At 47.5% G+C, this 7,977-nt stretch overlaps 1 long non-coding RNA gene across 3 annotated transcripts in view; it reads right to left on the reverse strand.

Annotated features, from left to right (window-relative positions):
- Window positions 1–7,661, reverse strand: part of LOC134479384 (uncharacterized) — a 29,684-nt gene extending 22,023 nt beyond the window's left edge. For all 3 annotated transcript variants that reach the window (XR_015622411.1, XR_015622413.1, XR_015622412.1), the window contains exon 1: window positions 7,491–7,661. This is a non-coding gene — a long non-coding RNA (uncharacterized LOC134479384). The remainder of the gene's footprint in view (window positions 1–7,490) is intronic.
- Between the last annotated feature and the right edge of the window lie 316 nt (window positions 7,662–7,977).

Here is a 7,977-nt window from a genome sequence, read left to right on the forward strand (position 1 = left end):
ATTTCTAAGCCCCGCCTCCTGTCTCTGTTAAATGAAAGGCTTTTTAAAACTTTTCTTTTGCTTTTTAGAATTTATTTTTTACTATTTGTAATTTTCCTTATCTACACACACACACACACACACACACACACACACACACACACACACACACATATATATATATATATATATATATATATGAGAGTAGGTGAGCCACCTGATGTGTGTCCCTGAAACCAAATGCTGGCCTTATAGAAGAAAAGTATATGCTCTTAACTGCTAAGCCATCTCCCCAAACTCCTCTTAATGTAGGTTTAATAGCACCTAGTCTGTTATGATGTACAGTGTATGAAATAATACTTGTAAAGGTATATTTTGTGGCAAATGCATTACTCCATTTTTCTGTTGCTGCAGCAAGATACTGGACTGGATAAATTATAGAGAAGTATTTATTCTGACTCATAGTTCTGAAGGCTGGAAAATTCAGTGCCCCACGTAGGGAGGGCCTTGTGTAATACCATGACAACAGGAGCAGAGTGGACAGGCAGGAAATGGACAGAGAGAACCATGTGTAAACAGAGGGGAAGGCTAACTGTTTACTTTATAGCAACCCATTCCAGAGGTCACCAATCCAGAACTTCAAGAGAGTTCACGCCCTTTAGAAAGGCCTAGAAGGCCCTTCTCCCAATGCCATCACATTAGCATCTATTTCAATGAATCTTAGTTTGAATAAACAATATCCTAGCCACAGCAATAAGCATTCAATAAATACTAGCTATTGTTACCAAGTAGAGTTTGCTTCTATAGATAATCATAGTTCACATCAAGTGGTTGGAAACATTAAATGACATAATCCAAGAAATAACTGCTAATGAAAATAACCCAGTGCCCAAATCATACTGAGTGCAATAAATGTTGGCTATAATACTACTAATAATGATCAAAGTGGCCAGAGAGGCAAAGTAACTATCCCTAATTCACCAGTGGGAACTGGCATTTGTATTATAGGTGAGCTAAGATCTGGTCCCAAAGATGATTCCTCTGGAATCTTAATTTTATTCACTTGCCACCAGAAAACAACTTCATCATAAGAAAGTTTGGGTTTTGTCTTACTTGGAGGAATACATATTTTTCTGGAACCACATCTCCAATAGATGCCTGTTTCTTGATTGAGGGTATAGCTCTGTGTTAAAGTGCTTTCTTTACACGTACAAAGCCCTGACTGAGTTCAAGCCCTAGCCCTGCAAAAATAGATGAAAAGTCAGTTTTCTATACTTTCTTTACATCATGACTTCACAATCTTTTTCCATTATAAATAACTTCATTGGTCATTCTTCATAGAGAAGTAGAGTTTTCACATCTGGGAAGGTGCAGAGTACCACAGTTGTAGGGAAGAAGCTGAGTACCACAGTATCCCACTGTCCCTGCCAAGATATTAAGTAAGGGTCCTTGCTGTTTTTTTTTTTTTTTTTTTACCTCATGGGAGTAGAGAAAGGTGATGAGTTGCATGTGTGGAAAGTACAGAATGAGTGAGAACTGTGCTCATGGGTATTGGACAAGGGAAGGTGCTGAGGACCACAGCTGCAGGGAAGGTGCTGAGGACCACAGCTGTAGGGAAGATGCCGAGGACCACAGCTGCAGGGAAGGTGCTGAGGACCACAGCTGCAGGGAAGATGCTGAGGACCACAGCTGCAGAGAAGATGCTGAGGACCACAGCTGTAGGGAAGGTGCTGAGGATCACAGCTGTAGGGAAGATGCTGAGGACCACAGCTGCAGGGAAGATGCTGAGGACCACAGCTGCAGAGAAGATGCTGAGGACCACAGCTGCAGGGAAGATGCTGAGGACCACAGCTGTAGGGAAGGTGCTGAGGATCACAGCTGTAGGGAAGATGCTGAGGATCACAGCTGTAGGGAAGGTGCTGAGGACCACAGCTGTAGGGAAGGTGCTGAGGACCACAGCTGCAGGGAAGGTGCTGAGGACCACAGCCGCAGGGAAGATGCTGAGGACCACAGCTGTAGGGAAGGTGCTGAGGACCACAGCTGCAGGGAAGGTGCTGAGGACCACAGCTGTAGGGAAGGTGCTGAGGACCACAGCTGTAGGGAAGGTGCTGAGGACCACAGCTGCAGGGAAGATGCTGAGGACCACAGCTGTAGGGAAGGTGCTGAGGACCACAGCTGCAGGGAAGATGCCGAGGACCACAGCTGCAGGGAAGGTGCTGAGGACCACAGCTGCAGGGAAGATGGTGAGGACCACAGCTGCAGGGAAGGTGCTGAGGACCACAGCTGTAGGGAAGGTGCTGAGGACCACAGCTGCAGAAAGGTGCTGAGGACCACAGCTGCAGGGAAGGTGCTGAGGACCACAGCTGTAGGGAAGATGCTGAGGACCACAGCTGTAGGGAAGATGCTGAGGACCACAGCTGTAGGGAAGATGCTGAGGACCACAGCTGCAGGGAAGGTGCTGAGGACCACAGCTGCAGGGAAGATGCTGAGGACCACAGCTGCAGGGAAGATGCTGAGGACCACAGCTGTAGGGAAGGTGCTGAGGATCACAGCTGCAGGGAAGGTGCTGAGGACCACAGCTGTAGGGAAGGTGCTGAGGACCACAGCTGTAGGGAAGATGCTGAGGACCACAGCTGCAGGGAAGGTGCTGAGGACCACAGCTGCAGGGAAGGTGCTGAGGACCACAGCTGCAGGGAAGGTGCTGAGGACCACAGCTGTAGGGAAGGTGCTGAGGACCACAGCTGTAGGGAAGATGCTGAGGACCACAGCTGCAGGGAAGATGCTGAGGATCACAGCTGCAGGGAAGGTGCTGAGGATCACAGCTGCAGGGAAGGTGCTGAGGACCACAGCTGTAGGGAAGGTGCTGAGGACCACAGCTGTAGGGAAGATGCTGAGGACCACAGCTGCAGGGAAGATGCTGAGGACCACAGCTGCAGGGAAGGTGCTGAGGACCACAGCTGTAGGGAAGATGCTGAGGACCACAGCTGCAGGGAAGGTGCTGAGGACCACAGCTGTAGGGAAGGTGCTGAGGACCACAGCTGCAGGGAAGGTGCTGAGGATCACAGCGGTAGGTACAAAGTCAAGCTGAGCACAAGTTCATATCTACAGATTCCTATATTTTCCAGAACTCTAGGGTTCCCCCCAAAATATCAGAAACCATAAGCTTTAAATCCAGCAGAGGTAAATCTGGAAATGTTATGGGCCAACTCTTCTACTTCCTACCTCAATACTGTCTGAGGAAAAACCCATGGAGACTTTGGCAAAAAGCCTGAAATAATTTTAAAGAATACCAACCTCTAGCTGTCCCTCAGTGATCAATTCTCCTACAAGTTCAAGTTTAGTTGAATTCACTTTTTGAAGTTGAAATGGAAGACAGTACAAAAGACACTGTCATCATAGCCAGTTGAAGAAAGCTTATTGTTCTGCTCGTGCTTCCTCATTGCCGCAAACACATCCCCAGAGCGACCTGAAAGACTTCACTCTCTGACAAAACTACTTTGGATGCTATCATAATTTCTTATCATATTTATTTGTGCTAATTAATTACTGCTTTGGATTCAAGATAATAAACATTCTTTCAAAAGCAACTATATGTAAAGCACCTGGGATTCACAGAGGACAATTACAGATCTCACAGGTGACAAGGCCTGCCTTAAGTGTCTCTGAGAAATCGGAGGACTCATTAAGCATATTTTTCACTTGCGGGCTTTTCTCAGCAAACCCTTTCTTTCGTCTTTCACGACAAAGTTACACGAGGCATCCAAAGGAACGTGAAGGATAACGAGATGGGTCGAAGCAAAGCCAAGTCTGGGCCATATGAAAAGATGCTTCTAACCATGATGGAAGGTTAGTGGAGACCAGGGGAAGCCATCCCCAGTTCCTAGCTAAACTTTCCCAGGACTAGGGTGGAGAGAGGAGGCAGCCACTCCAGCACTTCGTTCTTGTTTCAAGAGAAATAGTTTACAGGTCGCCCAACACTCGTGAGCACTCTTCTCACTCACTCTCCCCCACACACAACTCATCACCTTTCTCTGCTCCCATGAAGTAAGAAAACAGCAAGAACCCTTACTTGAGACCTTGGCATGCACAGTGGGATTTGTCTAAATAAGGGGAGACAGGGATTTCACACCCCTGCAAACTAAAAACAACTTGGGATGGAATTCAATATACTCCTGAGCTTAACTATTTCTTCTCCTGCCTCCTGAAATGTTGGTGGGACCTCATCTCCTCCTTATCTCGTTCTTGGAGACCAGTGTCTTTCATTCTCTAGACAGAGCTGCTCAGTTCAGCCTTGCCAGGTGCTGCATGTGACCTCTCTGAATGACCCATGAATATATACTACTTCTTTCAAAATATTCACTGAGTACCTACTGTGTGCTCGACACTGGGGGTGGGGAGTCAAAGGAGAGTAAAAGAGATAAAGTCCCTATCTCCATGGAAGTGAGCTGCTGAGTTCCAAAGTGAATCCTAGCAGCAGCAGTTGGAGCCCTTCTTTCTAAACCTTACATTAGATGTTGGCATCTGACACTCTGAATTCGGTATGGCGCCCAATGAGACAAATTCCTTTTATGGGACTAGGGCAATTGGCTATCTACGTTCCAGGTCAGTTTCAGTCCTGCAAAACCAAGAAGGGCCAGTCAGATCTGCAACACACAGTGAGGATGGCTGATCCAGAAGAGACAGATTCTGAACTCTCCCTGAATAGCTGGACAGAGGCCTCATTGACCTCAGAGCACTCATGAAGGAGGAGGAGAAAGGGCCCTGTCTTCGCAGTCCAGCTTCCTTTTGGGGTGTGGGGCATAAGGGAAGTAGCAGCCATGCTTCGGGGAGTACGGGTCAAAATCAACAGTGCATTGTGAAGGCATGAAAACAGCATTCTTTAAACATGTTTGTGCCTTCACTCAGAAATCCCCAAGACACGCAGGAGTGGAACCGCTGCGAGGGCCAGGAATTTGAATTAGCTGCAAAGGCTCCCTTTCTCTCCTCTTCCACGTGCCGCGCAGGTGCAACTGAAAGGCATTCAATCGGGGACAGCCAGAAACATGCAAAGTAAGAGTCTTGGCCGGGAGACTCTGGTACTTGGGACTGGAAAAGGAGGCCAGCAGTCAATGGGCAGATTGTGCTGGCTTCTTATCAGGCCTCGCATGCTGAATAGTGCAGGACTTGTCCAATATGCAGATGGGGAAAGAGCAGATTCTCGTTTTCTACTAATGGCCTCCTAACTACTGTCAAGTGAGATGCAGTAGCGACAGGCAAACAGTGAGGATTTATCTGGAGCAGGGAGAGTGGAATAGCGTGTTCCGGCACAGGCATCGTGCAGCCAGCCTCGGTCAGACCTCGGATGGAACCCCAACTGCCTCAAAACACCGCAATGGCGGCGGAGTCATTGTTGGGCAGGACCGTAACGTGTCACAAGTGTATGCGTGCAAGTGTCCCACCCACAGGAGCAGGAGCAAGCAAGTGCAGCTCACCCAGAGCCTCTTGTCAGAGAACCCACTGTGGCTACAGAATCGGGCTTCACTCTCCCCCATTTTGGGTTTGCGCATTATATAGAAATGCTTCAATTAGTGTTCTATATGTTCCAACTGTAAGTCTTTCAGTAAACGTCATATTCTAGGAAAATGGCCTTATTTATCCCTTAGCTACCTGTACCTGACACATGGCTACACACTCCCAGAGGAGCAGTGTGGGTGAGCTGGTCTGTAAAATAGAACAGAAAGTCAGTGTGCTCCAATGCCTGTAGCGCGCTTGTCCTGTCTGCGCTGGGGTGGGAATGCCACTGCTTGAGTCCTCATCTTGTACTGCCACCTCCACTGCCCATCCTTGTCACCCTCCAGTGTTGTTTGAATGTCAGTTCCTGCCAATTCTGTCATGGGGGCAAGATAAACAGCTGTGTAGCCACTTCCCTAATGAAATGAACCTCTCCACGATGTTGCAACCCACTTGTCTTTCATGGGCAGAGTCAGCCCCACCTTGTGGTCCAAATCGGACCACAGCATATGTCCTGGCATACAGATGGGCAAAAGAGGTCACCAACCTCTTCCTTTTTCACTTTGGAGTAGGAATAAAGGGTATTATAACAACATGTAACTCCTCCCTTTGCTAAAACAGTGTAGAAAGTGAGAAGACAGAACCAAAACTTGAATCCCTGCTTGGTTTCATAAATATGACCCCATTGGGTTGGAAAATCTGCATGAGAGGCTCATGTTGCTGAGGCTCAAGAGCTCAGCTGCTTGTTACGTCCAAAAGCCATTGTCTTCAAGGCAGAGCCGACGGACACAAGAACCCAGGTGAAATCCAGACTGTTTCTTTCTTGACTTGGAGGACTCAGACAGGGCAAGATCTTTTCCTGAATCACCTAGAAAGGTAGAGGCAGGAGGGCCACAGGAAGTCCAAGGCCAGCCAGGTCTACATAGCAAATTACAGGCCAGCCAAGGGTATGCAGCAAACCCATGTTTAAAAAAACAAACAAAAAAACAAAACAAACGAACAAAAATCCAAAACCCAAACCAGTAAAAGATGATGTATCTCTCTATGATCCCAGCACTTACGAGGTTTGAGATAGTAGAACTTACAGATTTTTAAGTCCAGCCTACATTACATGTGAGCTCAGGCCAGCCTGGGCTATCTCAGTACAAAAGAAGACAAGTTTACACCCTGTGACCTTGTGTTTGGAGTTGTCAAGGGGACGCTGTGTCATCAGGAACTTGTGGTATAAAGAGGTCAGCGCAAAACTGTTTGAAAAGAGTAGACCTTCCCACCACTCACCATGGTAAGCAGTTCTTACTTCCCTAAATGTAACTGGACAGATACCTACTTTCTTTTCTCCTTTTTCCTTTGGGGAAGAATGGGGTGGGGGGATTTTAATCTGAAAAAGAATTGCCCAGTAATAAAGCTGAAATTCTGTTCACATAACTTAAAGTCCGTCAGAAAAAGCTTCATACTGAAGGCCTAGATCTGCAGAGTAAGATCATAAGGGCACTGCTCTGAGTGTGCGTGTAAACAGTACACAAACTCTGGTCCAGAAAGCAGGAAGTGGCCTCAGCATCTTCAAAGCCACTGACTAGCTAGACCAAGGAGAGTCCTGACATTTATTCCTGTGCTTTCTTTCTACTTATAACCTCTTAACAGGGCCTGGGCAGGATCACTAATGGAAGTCTGCCTGTGACTCCCTCGCCCATTCTCTTCCAGGCCCAGCCCAGACTGTGGGCACCTGGGGACTCCCGCAGGCTCCAGCATCAGCTGTCCTCCAAAGCAGTGCTTCCAGGGCAGATGTGCACTGGCCTGCGAATGATTTGCCCTCTGAGTGTCGTCTTCTCAAGAAGGTGTCAAGCAAGGAACCACCAAGGACAGAATATTCCAGAAGGAGGGTGTATTCCCAGTGATAGGGCCATTCCACCTGCTCCACCCCCAACCCAGGGCCATTCCACCCGCCCCCAGCCCCCACCCCAGGTCTCACCACCTTCTCTGGTCTAGGTAAGGTCCACCCACACTGGCAGCATCTTACTTACCCTTCTAACCTGCAGCCAATGGTCTGTTTTCTGGCTCCAGGGGAAGCCAGTCTTTCTATGTGGGTTCCCTGCCTGGATGAGAGGAAAGGACGCTGCTGCCTTTTCTGTGGGCACATTCATGTCGCAGAGATTAGAGTCTGCATTAAGGTAAACAGTTATATAAGGAAAGTCAGGCTTGTTTGAATCTTGGCTCTTCTGTCTGGGACCTGGAGTACCACGTGAGGTATTAAAAATAATGTGGGGATTACTGCCATCTCTTCGCTGTTTGTTCTGAGTCACAGTTTCATTTAAGCATCAAGAAAGATGACCTTTCTCTTCAATTTCATTTAAGGAGGCCTAATGCCAGATGGAAAATTTTGAGAAAGTTATCATTATAATCACGAGGATTTCCTGAGAGGACTTTTTTTTTTTTCCAGAAAATGAATTTGAGGGTGCGAACCGAAGTCTGGTGTGGAAGAAGGCAATGGGTGTCTGAGGGTCCCATACC

The sequence above is a fragment of the Rattus norvegicus genome, chromosome 6 (assembly GCF_021556685.1).
Source record: "Rattus norvegicus strain SHRSP/BbbUtx chromosome 6, alternate assembly SHRSP_T2T, whole genome shotgun sequence".
NCBI classification, from domain to species: domain Eukaryota; kingdom Metazoa; phylum Chordata; class Mammalia; order Rodentia; family Muridae; genus Rattus; species Rattus norvegicus.